This window comes from Protopterus annectens, chromosome 1.part0 (assembly GCF_019279795.1).
Source record: "Protopterus annectens isolate FY-2018-M chromosome 1.part0, PAN1.0, whole genome shotgun sequence".
Classification (NCBI taxonomy): domain Eukaryota; kingdom Metazoa; phylum Chordata; order Ceratodontiformes; family Protopteridae; genus Protopterus; species Protopterus annectens.
Genome location: NC_056725.1, coordinates 1342284687 through 1342305300, shown reverse-complemented (window position 1 = coordinate 1342305300; position 20614 = coordinate 1342284687). Strand labels below are relative to the sequence as shown.

Below are 20614 nucleotides of genomic sequence, written 5' to 3'. Positions count from 1 at the left end.
AAAAGTATACACACCCTTGTTAAAATTCCAGGTTTTTGTGATGTAAAAAAAATGAGACCACAGTAAATCATTTCAAAACTTTTCCCATCTTTTATTTGACCTATAACCTGTGCAATTCAATTGAAAAATAACATCTGTTAGTGGAAAAAATATAAAAAAATAAAAAATACAATAAACTGGTTGCCTAAGTGCACACCCTTAAATCAAAAGGTGCTTCAACAAAGTATTAGTTTAATTACAGTATTCAGTCTTCTTGGGTACACACCTGCTATCAATTAAAGAGACTCTGATTAACCCCAAATAAAGTTCAGCTGTCCTAGTAGGATGTTCCTGACGTTTACTCAGTTGCCTGCTACAGCAAATGCCATGGTTTGCAGAGAGCTTACAAAGCAACAAAGGGATCTCATTGTTGAAAGATATCAGTCAGGAGAGGGGTAGAAAAAAATTTCCACAACATTGTATATACCATGGAACACAGTGACGACAGTCATTAAAAAGTGGAGAAAATGTGGGACAACAGTGTTGTTGCAAAGAACTGGACCTCCCTCCAAAATTGATGAAAAGACTAGATGAAACTTGTCAGGGAGGCTGCCAAGAGACCTACAGCAACATTGAAGGAGCTGCAGGAATTTCTGGCAAGTACTGGTTGTGTACTACATGTGACAACAATCTCCGGTATTCTCCATATGTCCGGACTATTGGGTAGGGTTACAAGACGGAAGCCTTTTCTTACACAGAAAAACATCCAGGCCTGGCTAAAATTTGCAAAACAATACATCAGGTCTCCCAAAAGCATGTGGGAAAATGTGTTATGGTCTGAGAGCAAGGTTGAACTTTTTGGCCACAATTCCAAAAGGTACGTTTGGCGCAAAAACAACACTTCGCATCACTAAAAGAACACCATCCTCATGGTGAAGTATAGTGGTGGCAGTTTCATGCATTGGGGATGTTCGTGTTTCACTGTTGTAGTCATCACATTTAGGTTATCTGCTTGTAGTAGCCCTCAGTTGGCCTGATTAACAAAGTCTTGGGTCCTGCGTCGGTTGCTATCCCTTCGTCCGTGATGTCAGGTCGTCAGGGGTATAAAACATGCACCGACGCCATTACATCCCCTTTTCTTGCTGTGCGGTGCCCGAAGCAGAAGCAGTTCGCAAGTGCCAGTCGGCAGACTCCTGAAATTTTCATTTTCGAGTTTCAGAACAGAAGTCTTCAACTAAAAGCTAAGTACCCAGTTGGGGAATCTTTTTCTTGCTCTAAACCAATGTCAGTAAAAGTAAATAATTGCATTACTTGTGGAAAGCAAATACCTCATAAAGATTTTCATTCATGCTGTATTCCTTGCCTAGGCCACAACGTACCTCACTGTCGGTTGTGTGCCTTATTTAAACCACGAACTATCTGTCGTCGGTATATTTTCACTTCTAAATATTTTGGTTCTCGGTTCACTTATCCTGATATGTCTTTGGTAAGCCATCCGACTACCGACATTCTGAAAAAACGCAAAGATAAAGGCAGAGACAGGTGGGCTAGGTCCAAAGCTGCCGAAGACGCTTCTCCTAAACCATTTGCCAGTTCGCCGGTACTCAGTGAGGCACCTGATACCCACTACTTCAGATTCGCAGGCCTCTACTGAGACCCATTCGGAGTCCGGTATGCCGGGAGATGCTTCAGCTGTGGAACCTGCAAATGTCTCTACCTTGGATGGGTCTGGAGCCACTGTGCAGGCACCGGCTTCTGAGGGTGTATTCAGGCCTACTGACTTGTGTACTAAACCGATGCCATCTTCTTCAAGGCCTAAAACTCAAACCATGCCTAGAAAACCGACGCCCAGACTGTATGGTCAGGCCTCTATGCCTAAAAAACAAATAAGAATGGCTGAAGACCTTCCCCCTCTAAGAGACCTAGGACTGAGTTTGCTTATGATACTTCTGACCAGGATTCTGAATTTTCTGTTTCCTCTGATGACCAGGATTTAGCCTTATCTACCTACGAGGATTCTGATGCTGAGGACTCTATTCCCTCTGCTTCCCTCCAGAGGATTTCTCTTTTGGTGAAGCCTTGCATACTCTCAGGGAGCATTTTCATTGGGAAAGTCAGGATTTCTTTGATTCTAAAAAGAGGCTTAGGGATTTCTCAACTCCTGCCCCAGCACAGGTCTTTAGCCATCCCTCCTGTATTAGACATTGTTGATGCCTTTGCGGAATCTAGCTTGGCCCCTGACTCTTTACCTCCTGCTCCCAGAAAACCTGATAGATATTACAGGGTCCCTGACTCAAGTTCCTTTTTAAAAAATCCTACTGCGGATCCTGAGACCATTTCACAGGGACCCAAGGGCATTAAAGCTACTACTGCCAAAAATCCTACCCCTCTGTTAGAGACTCCAGGGTGCAGGATAGATTGGGTAAGAAGAAATACACTTCTGCAACTTTGGCCATTAGGGCCTTAAATTAATATGTTAAAGTATCAGCAGCATATTATTGGATTGCTTAAACAGAAAATGATGTTGATTCCTGTTTGTGCTGAAAATAAGGATTTACAGGATTTACTGCTTTCAGCTGAACAAGTTGGAAAATATACTTTGCTATGTGGTTTTGATTCTTTAGAGGCATCTTGCATGGCTGCTGTAACTGGGTCTGTACTTAGAAGGCATACTTGTCTTAAGGAGCAATCCTTGCCAGATCATGTTAAAGCGAAATTACTGGATGCTCCCTTAAACCAGGACTGCCTGTTTGACAACAAGGCAGAAGAAGTTCTTAAAAAGATGGAGGAAAAAGCTAAATCTATGCAAACTGTTAAATATTTTTTACAAGTACAACCTTCAAGATTTAGTAGGCATTGGCCTTCCAAGAATTGGTCCTTTACTGCCTCTTCCAGACCTTCTCAGTCCAAACCCAGATCCAGCAGAGCTCCCAGGCTTCAGTCCCAGGGTATGCACAGGACTAAGCAGTGGGGGGCCCCCGCTTCCAAATCTGGGAGTAATAATACACCCCTATGGTAAACTGTCACAATTACTTTTTAAAACTTCCAAGCACTTCTCAACTGACTGCCCCTTTGGGAAGGAAAGATTGCTCTTCATGCAAAGAACTGGGAACTCATTACGCAGGACCAAATGGGTTTTAAATATAGTGTCTCAGGGATACAGATTTCACTTCCACACATTATCAGCACCAAGCGGGTGGACAGATCTACCCCAAATCAGTGGGCAAAGGCCCAAAAGCAAGTACTTTCTCTGTTAAGCATGGGGGCTATTCAGTTGGTACCAGAAGAGGACTATTCCTGGTACCCAGAAAAGACAATTCCTGGTGTCCTATCCTGGACCTGTCTACACCTTTTTGGTGATTCCAAAATTCAAGATACTGACTCTTCACCAGTTGCTCCCTATGCTAGGCAAAGAAGCCTGGTTGGCAATACTAGATCTAAAGGAAGCATACCTGCACATCCCAATCAGGGACTCTTGCAGAAGATACCTGCGCTTCAAAGCAGGCTACACGCACTATTAGATATTCATCGTGTTACACTGCTGCAGTCATCACACTAGGGTTATTTGCCGTCAGGCGGTCCCGCAGTCGGCCCGAGTTCCAAAGTCTTGGTCCGGTATTGGCTGCCTTGGTCGCTTCTTCCCTGATGTCAGTGCGACAGGGGTATAAAAGAGGCAGCCAACGCCATTTTCTTCCATCTTTCTTGCCACGTGGTGCCTGAAGCAGAAGCAGTTCGCAAGTGCCGGTCGGCCGACTTCTGAGATTTTCAAATCGAATTTCAGACTGAAGTCTTCAGTAAAGCTAAGTACCCCATTGGGGAACCTTTTCTTGCCTCAGACCGATGTCAGAAAAAGTTAATAATTGCATTTCTTGTGGGAAGAAAATACCTCATAAGGATTTTCATTCTTATTGTATCCCTTGCCTAGGCCCAGACCACGACATCACAGGTTGTCGGTTTTGTGCTAGGTTTAGCACACGAACTATTAAACGTCTGTTTGATTTCGCCCAACATTATTTTGGTAGAAAATTAAATTATACTATGACGTCGGAGCAACCGATGACCGGGATGCATAAAAAGCGCAAAGATAAGGACAGGCAGCCGAGACCCAAACCAGACACCGAGGCCTCTGCTAGGCCAGTCGTCGGTTCTCTGGTTTTCAGTGAGGCGCCTACGCAGCCCCTGACTACCGCTGATTTAGAACCCCAGCTTGCATCCGACTCCCAAGCGGAGATTGCAGGGCCTCCAGAGCCTTTATCTTTAGGCCCTTCCGACTCCATGCCTGAAGGGGATTCTGGTGCAGTTGAATGGCCGTCAGTTGCTGAAGGTGTCTTCAGACCGACTACACTTACTATTAAATCCTATGCAAAACTGAAAACTCCTTTAAAAGTAAGGAAGCCTGTACAGCAGTCTCCAGTACATGGCCCCATGCCTAAGAAACAGATGCTTAAGACAGCTGAAGACTTGATTACCCTAATCAGGGGTTCCCATCCCCCACCTGACAAAAGGCCTAGACAGGAGGAGGACTACGCTTCCTCTGACCAGGTTTCCATTTCCTCAGATTCTTCTGGGGAACAGGAGTACTCTTTTCCCACTTATGAAGACTCTGATGCTGAAGAGTCTATTCCTTCAGCTTCTCCCCCAGAAGACTACTCTTTTGGGGAAACTTTACATACCATGAGGGAACATTTCCACTGGGAAGGCCAGGATTACCCCAGCACAGACCCCTTGCTATTCCACCTGTGTTAGACATTGTGGATGATGTTTATTCAGAATCTAGCCTTAACCCAGATTCATTACCTCCTGCACCAGCCAAACCAGACAGATACTACAGAGTCCCTGACTCACATAAATTCCTATATAAAAGCCCTGTTGCTGACCCAGAAACCATTTCCCAGGGTCCCAAAGGGGTTAAGGCCTCTATTGCTAAAAATCCTGTACCGTCTGAAAGGGATTGTAGAGCACTAGACAGATGGGGAAAGAAAGTATATACCTCAGCTACTCTAGCTATGAGGGCCTTAAATTGCCAGTTTCACATGCTGAAATATCAACAATATTTAATGTCTTAATTAAAACAAAAAAATGAGCACTCATACAGAGCAGCCTGATTACAAGGAAATGCAAGATTTGTTGCATGCAGCACAACAAGTGGGAAAACATACTTTGCAATGTGGATTTGATTCATTGGAAGCTTCTTGTAGAGCAGCTGTAACAGGGTTTGTCATTCGTAGGCATGCTTGGTTAAAAGAACAAACTTTACCTGATCTTGTTAAAGCAAAGTTATTGGATGCACCCTTACAGCAGGATGTTTTATTTGGTGTGAAAGCAGAAGTGGTTTTAAAGAAAATGGAGGCTAAGGCAAAATCTATGCAGACGGTCAAGGATTTTTTACAGGTTCAACCCCCTCGTTTTAGCAGAAATTGGCCAACCAAAAACTGGTCCTTTCCAACTTCTGACAGATCACAGAGGGGCAAATACAGACGCCCAAGGGGCAGATGTCAGCCACAAGGCTCTTACAAGCCACGACAATGGGGTGCCACAACCCAGAAAGGAGGAGAAGACAGGTCTCAAACTATCAGAAGACAATCACAATGACTTACCCCTCAGACTGCCAAGCAAATCACTCTTGGCAGCTCCCTTGGGAGGAAAACTTGCACTTTTTGCAGACAATTGGCACATCATCACAAAAGACAAATGGGTCCTAAATATTGTAACTCAAGGATACAGGTTCCACTTTCACACTTTACCAAGGATAAAAGGAATGCCAAACCTGCCATCAAATCAATGGGCAGAGGCTCAAAGACAAATTACAGCACTCATGGCCATGAGAGCCATTCAACAGATTCCTACACAGGAGCAAGGACAAGGATTTTACTTGAGGCTCTTTCTGGTTCCCCGAAGGGACAAAGCCTGGAGACCCATTATGGACCTTTCAATTCTAAACACATACCTGGAAGTACCCAAATTTAAGATGCTCACACTACAGCACCTTCTTCCCATGCTGGGCAAGAAGGCTTGGCTAGTAACGTTGGACCTCAGGGACATGCTCCCTATCAGACAAAATTGCAGAAGATACCTCCGATTTATAGCAGGTACAACTCATTACCAATTCTCTGCACTGCCTTTTGGCTTATCTATTGCACCCAGGGTCTTCACAAAATGCCTGGCACCAGTAATTGCATACTGCAGACAAAGAGGAATCCAAATATATCCATACCTGGACGACTGCCTTATTCAAGCAGAAAGCAAGGACATTCTTTTAAAACATCTGGCGTTTGTAAAAAACCTACTAAGTTGCCTAGGGTACACAGTAAACGAAAAGAAGTCAAAACTAGTGCCCTCACAAGACATAATATTCCTGGGTGCCAGCTTAAATACAACGGCCCAGATGGCTTATCTCACGCCAGACAAGCAAAGACAACTGACTCAATACTTCAAAATGATGGCAACAAAGACCCAACTCCCTGCAAGAAAAATTCTGCAGGCCTTGGGATTCATGGCATCTTGCATACTACTAATACCATATGCCAAACTGCATATGAGGAAATTACAATGGTACATGAAAAGTGTATGGACTCAACACAGCCACAGCTTGGAAACAATAATACCACTCATTCCCTGCCTTCAACAGGAGTTTCTATGGTTGGCTCAGGCATGTCACCTCAACAAGGGTCAGCCTTTTGCCTTGCCCACAGCCAGGCAAACAATAACAACAGATGCATTGGATTACGTCTAGGGAGCACACATGGCAGGACAATGTATTCAGGGCAAATGGTCTGCTGATCAAATGCATCTCCACATGAATCAAAAAGAGATGCTAGCTGTACAAAATGCCCTAACAGCTTTCAAGGACCTCCTACATCCAGGACAACTTCTAATAAAGACGGACAACACCATAGTGATGTGGTACATAAACAAGGGGGCACACATTCCTACCCCCTATGCAGGCAAGCAATGACCTTGTGGAACACAGCACTGACCTACCAAGTTCAACTACAAGCACAATTCCTTCCAGGAAAGAAAAATACTTTGGCAGACGAACTAAGCAGAAATATCATGGATCCCCACGAGTGGAAACTAGACCCACAAGTATTCACAATGATAACTCAAAAATGGGGGAGCCCAGACATAGATCTGTTTGCCTCCTCCCAAAACTACCAACTGCGAAAGTTTTGCACAAGGACAATACCACGCACTAGCTTGGAAAGTGGACGCCCTCTCATTCAGTTGGAAAACACTAACAGTGTATGCCTTTCCTCCACTGCCTCTTCTGGCAAAGGTGCTACTAAAAGCCAGATTAGAGAGGCTACAAATGATGCTCATTGCTCCAGACTGGCCACGCCAACACTGGTATCCAATATTAAGGAACATGACTCCAGGCCCACCATGGATTTTACCTCAAATTCCTCACCTGCTGACTCAGCAAAACAATCCGATTCTACACAGCCAGCTCAAGACTTTAAATCTGGCTGCATGGCAGATTATCTAAACATCCAGTCAACACGTCTCTCTACAGCTCTTATGGATGTCATTCTGGAGGCCAGGAGACCCAGCACCAGGAAAACCTACTCAGACAAATGGAAAAGATTCTGCGCCTGGAACCAGACTAAAGGCCAAAATCCTCTTGTCCCAAATATTCCTCAGATTCTGCAATATTTAACTGAGATGTTGCACAAAGGCCTTTCCTTTTCATCTATAAAGATCCACGTTTCAGCTATTTCAGCTGATTACAACACGGATCCTCCTATTTTTTCACATCCATTATTAAGACAGTACCTCAGAGGGGCTAAGAACATAAGACCGCCCAGGAGAGCACCAACACCAACTTGGGACCTCAATTTTGTTTTGGAAAAACTTACACTACCGCCCTTCGAGCCAGCTTTTTCAGCCGATTTACAATTTTTATCATGGAAAACTGCCCTGCTGCTAGCAATAACTTCAGCATGAAGAGTCTCAGAACTACAGGCCCTAATGGCAGTGGAGCCTTTCATCATTTTTCATCAAGACAGAGTCTCTTTATGAACTAACCCTTCCTTTATGCCAAAGGTAGTATCCAGTGTGGCTCTAAACCAAACCATTCATTTACCCACCTTTTATCCAAACCTCCAGAATAAAGGGGGAAAGGCTCCTACACTCTTTGGACATTCACAGGCAATTACGTTTTTACTTGGATAAAACAAAGGCTTTCAAAAAAACTGATCAGCTCTTTGTATCCTATGCTGCAGGATCTCAAGGAAAGCCTATATCAAAACAGACCATTTAAAAATGGATAGGACATTGTATCCATTTTTGCTACACACACCATGGGAAACCTGTACCTGGTAACATTAGGCCTCATTCCACCAGGGCTACAGCAACATCAGCAGCCTTCCTCAGAGGGGTACCAACCAAGGATATTTTGGAAGCTGCAACTTGGAGTTCAGTGCACACCTTCACCAAGCACTACCACTTACCTCTATACTCAAAAACCAGAGCTGGCTTCGCCATTGCAGTTTTGCAGGGCCTACTAGCTTCTCCAAACCCTGTTTAGTACCAACCGCCCAGCCTTAGCTTTGGGATTCAACCCAAGTGTGATGACTGCAGCAGTGTAACACGATGAGCATAGTACAGTTTTGTACCTACCATAAATGTAGATGTTAGAGTGTTCACACTGCTGCAGTCCAGGTTACCCTCCCACCTTCCCCTCTTCATACCTGGGTTTTATCTATAGCTCCCTGGTTATACAATCTCTTAAGATGTATTTCTATATGGTGTATTTGCTTACAGCTGTAGCTATTGTTTTCTACTGATGTAATTTACTTAGGATTATGTATTGCCTTCCTATTTGGGGGCACCTGACATCTGGGGCAAGAAAAACTGAAGAAAATGGCGTCGGCTGCCTCTTTTATACCCCTGTCGCACTGACATCAGGGAAGAAGCGACAGCAGCCGGCGCCGGACCAAGACTTTGGAACTCTGGCCGACTGCGGGACCGCCTGACGGCAGATAACCCAAGTGTGATGACTGCAGCAGTGTGAACACTCTAACATCTACATTTATGGTAGGTACAAAACTGTACTTTCTCTGCACTGCTCTTTGGCTTATCTACTGTGCCCAGGGTATTCACAAAGTGCCTAGCTCCAGTTATTGCATTTTGCAGGCAAAGAACTATTCAAATACACTCATACCTGAATGATTGTCTTATTCAGGCAGAAAGCCAGGACATACTTTTGAATCATCTGGCCTTTGTACAAAGGGTGCTGACTTGTCTGGGGTACACCGTAAATGAAAAAAAAATCACACCTGGTACCCTGTCAATAAATTATATTTGTGGGAGCAAGCTTGCATACAACTTCCCAGATGGCTTTCCTCATGCCAGAGAAGCAAATTAATTTGACAACCTACTTCAAACAAGTGGCCACAAAATCCCTGCTATATCTGTAAGGCAAATACTACAAGTCTTGTGGTTCAGGACCTCCTGCATTCTTCTAATTCCATATGCAAGACTGCATATGAGGAAACTACAGTGGTATCTAAAAAGCCTATGGTGTCAACATTTTCAGGATCTAGAAGCAATGATTCCTGTCGTACCTTGCCTACGCCTAGAGTTCCTTTGGTGGGCAGAGGTCTGCCACCAGAACAAGGGACTAACATTCAAACTACCCCTTGCCGCCCAAACCCTAACAAGAGATGCATCAGACTATGCATGGGGAGGGCTCACCTGGCAGGGAAGTGAATTCAGGGCAAATGGAACCCAAGTCAAATGCAAATGCATATCAGTCAAAAATAAATGTTTGCTGTACAGAATGCTCTGACAGCATTCAAGGACCACATTCTTCCAGGACAATTAATGGTAAAGACGGACAACACCACTGTTATGTGGTACATAAATAACCAGGGGGGTACACATTCTTACCCACTCTGCAGACTAGCCATGGCATTGTGGAACACATCCCTGAGCTACCAAGTGCATCTACAAGCTCAATTCCTGCCAGGAAAACTAAATACACTGGCAGATGAACTAAGCAGAAACCTCATGGACCCACACGAGTGGAAACTGAAACCAAGGATTTTCAACATGTTGACAAGCAAATGGGAGAGCCCAGATATAGACCTGTTTGCCTCCCCCCAGAACTATCAGTTGGACAAATTTTGCACAAGGACTCCCCACAAACAAGCTTGGAAAGTGGATGCTCTGTCCTTCAGCTGGAAAAACTTATCAGTTTATGCCTTTCTTCATCTGCCTCTGCTCCCCAAAGTACTACTAAAGCTCAAACAAGACAAACCAAGGATGATTTTGATTGCACCAGACTGGCCACGCCAACACTTTTACCCCCCACTTGTGCAGTGTGTCACTGTTGGCCCCATGGCACCTGCTTCTGACTCCTACCCTATTGTCTCAGCAGGAGAACCAGATTCTGCACCCTCCGCTTCAAACACTGAACCTAGCAGCCTGGCTAATTACCTAAGCTCTCCTTTACCATCCCTCAGTAAACCTGTGATGGATGTAATTTTAGAGGCAAGGAACCTAGTACTAGAAAATCTTATGCTGAAAAATGGAAAAGATTCTGTGCCTGGAACCAGTTTCACGGGATGAGCACAGCAGTGCCCAATTTACTCAGATTTTACAATACTTAACTGAGATGCTTCTCAAGGGCCTGTCTTTCTCCTCCATCAAAATTCATGCCTCAGCCATTTCAGGTCATTATAACACAGAACCTCCCCTCTTCCCTCATCCCCACTGCTCGAGCAGTTCCTCAGAGGGGACAAAAATTTACAACCACCCAGGAGAGCTCCAACTCCAGCCAGGGACCTTAACTTTGTATTGGAGAAACTCATTCTTCCTTCTTTTGAGCCAGCTGCTGCTGCAGACTTAAAATTTCTTTCTTGGAAAACAGCTTTCCTTTTAGCAATTACTTCAGCAAGAAGGGTATCTGAATTACAGGCCCTTATGGCAGTGGAGCCTTTCATCTTTCATGCGGACAAGGTGCCCCTCAGGACCAATCCCTCCTTCATGCCCAAGGTGGCATCCAGTGTTGCACTTAATCAGTCCATTCATTTGCCAACCCTTTCCTAATCCACAGAACAAAGGGGAATGGATTCTGCACTCCTTAGATGTGCACAGACAACTTAGATTCTACTTGGACAGGACTAAATCTCAAAGGAAATCTGAACAACTGTTGCTGGCATTTGCTGCAGGAGCAGAGGGGAGGGCTATTTCAAAGCAGACATTTCCAAATGGATAGGTCATTGCATTCATTTCTGTTACAAGCACCATGGAAAACCTATCCCACAGGGGATCAGACCCCCCTCAACCAGGGCTGCATTTACCTCTACAGCCTTTCTCAGAGGCGTCCCTACCAGGGACATCCTAGAAGCTGCTACCTGGAGTTCTGTGCATACTTTCACCAAGCATTACCATCTGCCAATTTTCTCTAAATCCAGAGCTGGTTTTGCCACTGCAGTCTTGCAGGGTCTTTTAGCTGGTCCTAATGCTATCTAAATTCCTCCTCCCATCCTTACTTTGGGAATCTACCCAAATGTGATGACTGCAACAGTGAAACACGAAGAACATAGTGTAGTTGTGTACACTTACCATAAATGTAGATGTTTGAGTGTATTCACTGTTGCAGTCCTGGTTGCCCTCCCTCCAGCCCCCTTACTTTTTTTGGCTATACCTCTACTCTCCTTTACAATGCTCAAAAGCTTTTTGGTGTATTTGCGTTTTTGTTGGAGGTATAACCTTGTATATTTATAGATTTTATTGCTTCCCATTATGGGGACACCTGACATCTGGGGCAAGAAAAACTGATGTAATGGCGTCAGCCACATGTTTTATACCCCTGATGACCTGACGTCACGGAAGAAGGGACAGCAACTGACAAAGGACCCAAGACTTCGTTAATCAGGCCGACTGAGGGCTACTGCAAGCAGATACCCCAAATGTGATGACTGCGACAGTGAATACACTCTAACATCTACATCTATGGTAAGTGTACACAAATATACTTTGGATTTGCGCCCGAGTTCCAGCTGTAGAAAAACAAATAACAGTCAGTTTTGGCCCAGAACCTTCAGGCGTCTGCTAGAAAGCTGATGATGATGAGGAAGTTCACCTTTCAACACAACAATGACCCCAAGCATATATCCAAATCAACAAAAGAATGGCTTCTCCAGAAGAAAATTTAAATTTTGGAATGGTCTAGCCAGAGCCCAGACCTAAATCCAATAGAAAATCTGTGGGGTGACCTGACGAGGGCTGTGCACAAGAGATGCCTCCACAGTCTTGCAGATTTGGAGTGCTTTTGCAAGGAAGAGTGGGCAAATATTGCCAAGTCAAGATGTGCCATGCTGATTGACTCCTACCCAAGAAGACGGAATGCTGTAGTTAAATTTAAAAGGTGCTTCAACAAAATATTAGTTTAAGGGTGTGCACACTTATGCAACCAGCTTATTGTGCGTTTTTATTTTTTCCCCAAAACAGATTTGTTTGTTTATCAATTGAATTGTACATGTTATAGGTCACATTAAAGGTGGGAAAAGTTGTGAAATTATTTATTGTGGTCTCATTTTTTGATATCACAAAAACCTGGCATTTTAACAAGGGTGTGTAAACTTTTTATATCCACTGTATATTGTTCTCAGTTTATTTGATTGGTAAGGAATCTTATCTTTATGAATTTGTGGAGGTATCGGTCTGTCTGCCTGTGTGTCTGTCTGCTTGTATTTGGGAGGGTGTAATTGGATCCCTTGCATGATTACTCTCCTAGTTTAGGAGTCTGGATGATAGTTTGCTTTTAGAAGGCATGTGTGAATGCAGTTGGGCTTGGATGATTTTTGTGTAGAGTTTTACCTGCATAGGTACATCTGTTGCATTTTGCTTCGCTGCTTTCAGGTGTGCATTGGTGTTCATAGACCTGTGGTCCAGTGAATTACCAATGCTTATCATTGGATCACTGCTGCAGTTGCCTTTGCTATATGGGTAGTATCCAGTTAAGATTAGAACAGCTGGATAGATTCCAAAGCTTAAGGGCAACTTCCACTTGCCCAAACCATTAACCAGCTTGAGCAGAACTGAAGAGTGGTTCAAGCCCTTCAGGGCTTTCCTGCTGCCAAAGACCACTGGTCTTGTGGGCTTTCAAAGACTGATTGGCTAAAGCTTCCCCATTACTGGGCAGATAAATCCCCTTTTGTGAAAAAAACTTCCACGTCTTATTTTCTGACAAAGTTTTTCTTTAATTTTTTTGGTAGATTTGTTTCTGTAGAAGTATTACTTTTAAGCAAGGAAAAAAAAGTATTTTTATAGACTGCCATGTGACATTTAGTGACTTTATATTAAGAGTATTAGTTTCGAGGGGAAAACATTGTTAAAACTAGTAATTCATGTCTAAAAGTTGTGTTAAATTACTTTTGGGGAATGAGTTAAGTCAGAGTGCTTTTCACCTTGTTTTTGATGGAAAAACAGACTTTTTAATACTTACCTGTTTCACAGACTACTGCTGCCTGGCTTCTGTGGGATTCAGGCATCTTTTTCATCTTCACATTTAAGCAACTACCCAGTTCCTTGGTTCTTCCTTCTTTCAGCTACAAAAAGAAAATAAATTTCCAAGCAGCCTTTGCTGCAATGCCAGGCTACTAAATTTCCCAGCTGACAAAGAAAGTAGAGCTTTAGACAGAATGGGAAAAAAGGTATAAGCCTCAGCCACTTCAGGTGTAAGAGCCTTAAATTGTCAATTTCATATGCTGAAATTCCAGCAGAATGTCCTCTAAACAGACGTCATCTTCCATTCCTGACAATAGTACTACCAGAGAATTAACAGACACAATACAGTCTAGCTCTTAGGTAGCCAAACACTCCTTGCTTTGTGGTTTTCATGCCTTAGAAGCTTCTACCAGGGCTGCTTTTACATTAGAAGGCGTGCCTGGTTAAGGGATCAGCCTTTGCCTGACCAGGTAAAATCCAAACTGCTAGACACACATTTAGATAAAGACCTGTTGTTTGGACCTAAAGTGGAAGAGATCATTAAGAAAGTGGAGGACAAAGCCAAGTCCATGCAAACTGTCAAGGATTTCTTACAGGTGCAACCTCCCAGGTTCAGCAGAAGCTTCCCACTAAACACTGGTCCTTTCCCTCTCAGACAAAACCAGTCCAGGGAAAAGGATGCAGAGACAAGTCCCATAGCCAACAAAGGCCCAGGCAGTGGTCCACTGCTTTTCCTAGGCAAGGGAGTTCTAAGCCCATTCCCTTCACCAAGGACTCAGTGACTCTCTCCCCTCTGCTCTGCCCCACATGTCACCAAACAGGCTAGGAGGAAGACTTTCCCTCTTCCTCTGAAACTGGCAGGCAATCACCTCAGATCTATAGATCCTGAAAATTATTGCCAGCAGGTACAGATAATATTTCAAAGAAAAGCCATAAAGGTCAGGCTGTCTTGATGTCCCTGCAAATCAGAAGATAGAAACTGTTCATCAGATCAGAAAGCTGTATGCCCAGGGTGCTGTAGAACCTGTACCAAAGGAACAGCCCGGAAAAGGATTTTATTCAAGACTGTTCCTAGTTCCCAGAAAAGCGGGCACCTTGCACCCTATGCTAGACCTCTCCACCCTGAATCTGTTCCTCCTGGTTCCAAAATTCAAGATGCTGACCCTGCAAACACTACTACCTATGCTTCTGTCACAAGTCTGGTTAGTGACCCTAGATCTGAAGGATGCCTGGCTGCATATCCCTATCAGACAGTCCCCCGCGGAAGTTACCCAAGGTTTAGAGCAGGGTCCCAGCATTTCAGATGTTCTTCCTGTTTCACTGTTGCAGTCATTACATTTGCATTATCTGCTTGCAGATAGCCCTCAGTCGGCCTGATTAGCAAAGTCTTAGGTCCTGTGTCGGTTGCTGTCCCTTCTTCCATGATGTCAGGTCGTCAGGAGTATAAAACTTGCAGCCAACGCCATTACTGCAGTCTTTCTTGCCGTGCGGTGCCCAAAGCAGAAGCAGTTCGCAAGTGCCAGTCTGCCAACTTTTCGTTTTAGAGTTTCAGAACCGAAGTCTTCAACTAATTCGAGTTTCAGAACCAAAGTCTTCAACTAAAGCCAAGTACCCCGTTGGGGAAACGTTTTCTTGCTCCTTACCGATGTCAGTAAAAGTTAATAATTACTTGTGGAAAGCAAATACCTCATAAAAATTTTCATTCGTACTGTATTCCTTGTCTAGGCCCTGACCACGACGTACCTTGCTGTTGGTTTTGTGCTTTATTTAATCAGCGCACTATCCGTGGTCTGTATATTTTTGCCTCTAAATATTTTGGTTCTTGGTTTAATTATCCAGAAATGTCGGTTAGCCATCCGACTACCGGGATTCCAAAAACATGCAAAGATAAAGACAGAGACAGGCTGCCAAGGTCCAAAACTGCTGACAACGCTTCTCCTAAGCCAGTCGCCAGTTCGCCGATACTCAGTGAGGTGCTTTCGCAGCCCCAGATACCCACTACTTCTGATTTGCAGGCCTCTACTGAGACCCATTTGGAGTCCGGTATGCCGTGAGATGCTTCAACTATGGAACCCACGGATGTCTCTACCTTGGGTGGGTCCAGAGCTGCTGTGCAGGCACTGGCTTCTGAGGGTGTATTCAGGCCTACGGACTTGCATATTAAACCGACACCTCCTTTTTCACTTAGGCCTAAATCTCGAACCATGCCTAAAAAACCGAAGCCCAGGCCACATGCTCAGGACTCTGCGCCTAAAAAACAAATAAGAATGGCTGAAGATTTAATAACTCTAATCAGGGTTAGCCAACCCCCCCTTTCTAAGAGGCCTAGGACTGAAGTTGTTTATGAATCTTCTGACCAAGATTCTGTTTTTTCTGATGATCTGGATTTTCCCTTATGTACTTATGAGGATTCTGATGCAGAGGACTCCATTCCCTCTGCTTCCCCTCCAGAGAATTTTTCTTTTGGGGAAACTTTGCATACTCTAAGGGAGCATTTCCACTGGGAAAGCCAGGATTTTTGTGATTCAAAAAAGAGTCTTAGGGATTTCTTACTCCTACCTCAGCATAGGCCTTTCGCTATTCCTCCTGTACTAGACATTGTTGATTATGCTTTTTCAGAATCTAGTTTGGCCCCTGATTCCTTGCCTCCTGCTCCCAGAATACCTGACAGATACTACAGGGTCCCTGAGTCCCACAAGTTCCTTGATCTAGAGACTATTTCACAGGGGCCCAAGGGCATTAAGGCTTCTACTGCTAAAAATCCTACCCCTGCTGATAGAGACAGGGTGCTGGATAGATGGTGTAAGGTTTACACTTCTGCAGCCTTGGCCATTAGGGCTTTAAACTGCCAGTTTCATATGTTAAAGTATCAGCAACATTTTATTGGATTGCTTAAACAGAAAATGATGATTCCTGACTATGTGGAAAATAATTACAGGATTTAATGCATTCTGCTGAACAACTTTGAAAGCATATTTTGCAATGTGGTTTTGATTCATTGGAAGCCTCTTGCAGGGCTTCTGTTACTGGGTCTGTGCTCAGAAGGCATGCTTGGTTAAAGGAGTAATCCTTGCCTGATCATGTTAAAGCTAAATTGTTGGATGCTTCCTTAAATCAGGACCGCCTGTTTGGCAACAAGGCTGAAGAAGTTCTTGGAAAGATGGAAGATAAAGCTAATTCTATGCAAACTGTTAAAGATTTCTTACAAGTTCAGCCTCCTAGATTTAGTAGGCACTGGCCCGCTAAGAATTGGTCCTTTCCAGCCCCTTCCAGGTCTTCTCAAGTCAAACCCAGACACAGCAAAAGACCCAGGTTTCAGTCCCAGGGGACACACAGGACTAAGCAGTGGGGGGCCTCCTCTTCCAAATCTGGGAGTAATAAGACTCCTCCCTATGGTAAACTGTCTCAATGACTTCCGTTTAAAATTTCCAAGCACTTATCAACTGACTGCCCCTTTGGGGGGAAATATTTCTCTTCATGCAAGGAACTGGGAACTCATTACCCAGGACAAATGGGTTTTAAATATAGTGTCCCAGGGTTACAGATTTCACTTCCACACGTTGCCAACACCAAACGGGTGGCCAGACCTACCCCCAAATCAGTGGGCAGAGGCCCAAAAACGAGTACTTTCTCTTAAGCATGGGGGCTATTCCACTGGTACCGGAAGAGGAAAAGGGGCAAGGTTTCAACTCGAGACTTTTCCTAGTACCCAGAAAAGACAATTCATGGCATCCTATCCTGGACCAGTCTACTCTAAACACCTTTTTGGAAATTCCAAAATTCATGATGCTGACTCTTCACCAATTACTTCCTATGCTAGGCAAAGATGCCTGGTTGGCAACACTAGATTTAAAAGAAGCACACCTGCACATCCCAATCAGGGAATCTTGCAGAAGATACCTACGCTTCAAAGCAGGCTACATGCACTATCAGTTCTCTGTGCTGCCCTTTGGCTTATCTACTGCGCCCAGGGTATTCACAAAATGCCTAGCTCCAGTTATTGCATTTTGCAGGCAAAGAAATATTCATATATACCCATACCTGAACGATTGTCTAATTCAGGCAGAAAGCCAGGACATACTTTTGAATCATCTGGCCTTTCTACAAAGGATTCTAACTTGTCTGGGGTACACCATAAACGAAAAGAAATTGCACCTGGTACCATGTCAACAAATTATATTCTTGGGAGCAAGCTTGAATACAACTTCCCAGATGGCTTACCTCACGCCAGAGAAACAAATTCATTTGACAACCTACTTCAAACAAGTGGCCACAAAAAACCTGCTATCTGCAAGACAAATACTGCAAGCCTTGGGATTCATGGCCTCCTGCATTTTTCTAATTCCATATGCAAGACTGCATATGAGGAAACTACAGTGGTATCTAAAAAGCCTATGGTGTCTGCATTCTCAGGATCTAGAAGCAATGATTTGTATCATACCTTGCCTACGCCTAAAATTCCTTTGGTGGGCAGAGGCCTGCCACCAAAACAAGGGATTTCCTTTCACACCTCCCCCTGCCGCCCAAATCATAACAGACGCAGCAGACTATGCATGAGGTGCTCACCTGACAGGGAAGTACATTCAGGGTAAATAGAATCCAAGTCAAATGCACCTGCATATCAGTCAAAAAGAAATTTTAGCTGTACAGAATGCTCTGACAGCCTTCAAGGGCCACATTCTTTCAGGACAACTTATGGTAAAGATGGACAACACCACTGTTATGTGGTACATAAACAAGCAGGGGGGTACACATTCTTACCCCCTCTGCAGACTAGCCATGGCATTGTGGAACACAGCCTTGAGCTACCAGGTGCACCTACAAGCTCAATTCCTGCCAGGAAAATTAAGTGCACTGGCAGATGGACTAAGCAGAAACCTCATGGACCCACACGAGTGGAAACTAGAACCAAGGATTTTCAACATGTTGACAAGCAAATGGGGGAGCCCAGATATAGACCTGTTTGCCTCCCCCCAGAACTACCAATTGGACAGATTTTGCACAAGGACTCCCCACCAGCAAGCCTGGAAAGTGGATGCACTGTCCTTCAGCTGGTAAAACCTATCAGTCTATGCCTCCCCCCCGCCTCTGCTTTCCAAAGTACTACTAAAAATCAAACCGGACAAACCAAGGATGATTTTGATTGCTCCAGACAGGCCATGCCAACACTGGTACCCCCTCCTGTGCAGTGTGTCATGGTTATCCCCATGGCACCTGCCTCAGACTCCTTCCCTGTTGTCTCAGCAGGAGAACCAGATTCTGCACCCTCAGCTTCTAACTCTGAACCTTGCAGCCTGGCTAATTACATAATTTCTCCTCTACCATCCCTCAGTAAACCTGTGATGGGTATCATTTTAGAAGCAAGGAGGCCTAGTACTAGAAAATCTTATGCTGAAAAATGGAAAAGATTCTGTGCCTGGAACCAATCTCAAGGGATGAGCACAGCAGCGCCCAATTTACCTCCGATTTTACAATACTTTAACTGAGATTAATGGTCTGTGTTTTTACTCCATTAAAATCCACACCTCACCCATTTCAGCACAGAACCTCCCCTCTCATCCACTGCTCAAGCAGTTCCTTGGAGGGGCCAACAATTTGAGACCACCCAGGAGAGCTCCAACCCCAGCCTGGGACCTTAACTTTGTCTTGGAGAAACTCACTCGACCTCCATTCAAGCCAGCTGCTACTGCAGACTTAAAATTTCTTTCTTGGAAACAGCTTTCCTTTTAGCAATCACTTCAGCTAGAAGGGTATCTGAATTACAGGCCCTTATGGCAGTGGAGCCTTTCATCATCTTTCATGCAGACCCTCAGAACCAATCCATCCTTCATGCCCTAGGTGGTATCCAGTGTGGCTCTTAGTCAGTCTATTCATTTGCCAACCTTTTTTCCCAATCCACAGAATAAAGGAGAACGGATACTGCATTCCTTAGATGTGCACAGACAACGTAGATTCTTCTTGGACAGGACTAAACCTCAAATGAAATCTGAACAACTGCTGGTGGCATTTGCTGCAGGGGCAGAGGGGAAGGCTATTTCAAAGCAAACCATTTCTAAATGGATAGGCCATTGCATTCATTTCTGCTATAAGCATCATGGAAAACCTATCCCCCAGGGGATCAGACCTCACTCCACCAGGGCTGCATTTACCTCTACAGCCTTTCTCAGAGGCGTCTTTACCAGGGACATCCTAGAAGCTGCTACCTGAGTTCTGTGCATACTTTCACCAAGCATTATCATTTGCCAATTTTCTCTAAATCCAGAGCTGGCTTTGCCATTGCAGTCTTGCAGGGCTTTATAGCTGGTTCTAATGCAATCTAAATTCCTCCTCCTAACCATAGCTTTGGGAATCTACCCAAATGTAATGACTGCAACAGTGAAACATGAAGAATGTAGTACAGTTGTGTACACTTACCATAAATGTAGATGTTCGAGTGTATTCACTGTTATAGGTTCATAGGTAGGTACTAGGCTATCTGTTAGAGGGCATTTATAAGCCTAACCAGAGTGTGTCGGCTTTCACCACCCCATTGATTAATTAACTGAGCCTCTGTCAAGCAGAGCCAATGAAGTGATCCCAGGGATGTATTTTCTGTTACCCATCCACTCGTCAAGGCTTCTCTTGAAGAGTGTTAGTGAGGGGCTCTGCCTAATGTGGTTAGGAATTTTGTTCCAAAGCATGGGGAGTCTCTGTGACAGGAATCTATCCCTCCAGCATGTTCTATTTATTGTTGTGGCGAGGTTTAGCTCACTAGAGCGGTGGCTCGCAGTTACTTGGATTTCTTTAGGTGGAGCATGTCCATCAATTCTGAGTTGGACATGGCTTTGTAAGTCAGGCAGAGATCACCTCTGAGTAAGCGATATGCCATGGAGTACAGCCGGAGTTTTTTCAGTCGGGCTGCATAGGACATATGTTTGAGGCCAGTAATCCTCTTGGTGAGGTGCTTTTGTGGTCTTTCCAGCTGTTAGTGTCTTGTAAGGTACATCCCAAATGGGGCATTGTACTCTATGATGGGTCTGATGAGTGACGAGTAGAGAGGCACTGTAACCTTTTTATTTCTAGATGCGAACCTCTTAGTAATTATATGGACCACATAGAAGGATTTCTTAACTACTTTGGCAATATGATTGTCAAAGGAGAAATTACTATCTACCTGGGTCCCCAGATCTTATTACCT

At 44.3% G+C, this 20614-nt stretch overlaps 1 protein-coding gene across 3 annotated transcripts in view; it reads left to right on the top strand.

The window, feature by feature from the left end:
* CDK19 (cyclin dependent kinase 19) overlaps positions 1 to 20614 on the top strand; it is a 1741514-nt gene that overhangs the window by 324008 nt on the left and 1396892 nt on the right. The window lies entirely within an intron of this gene.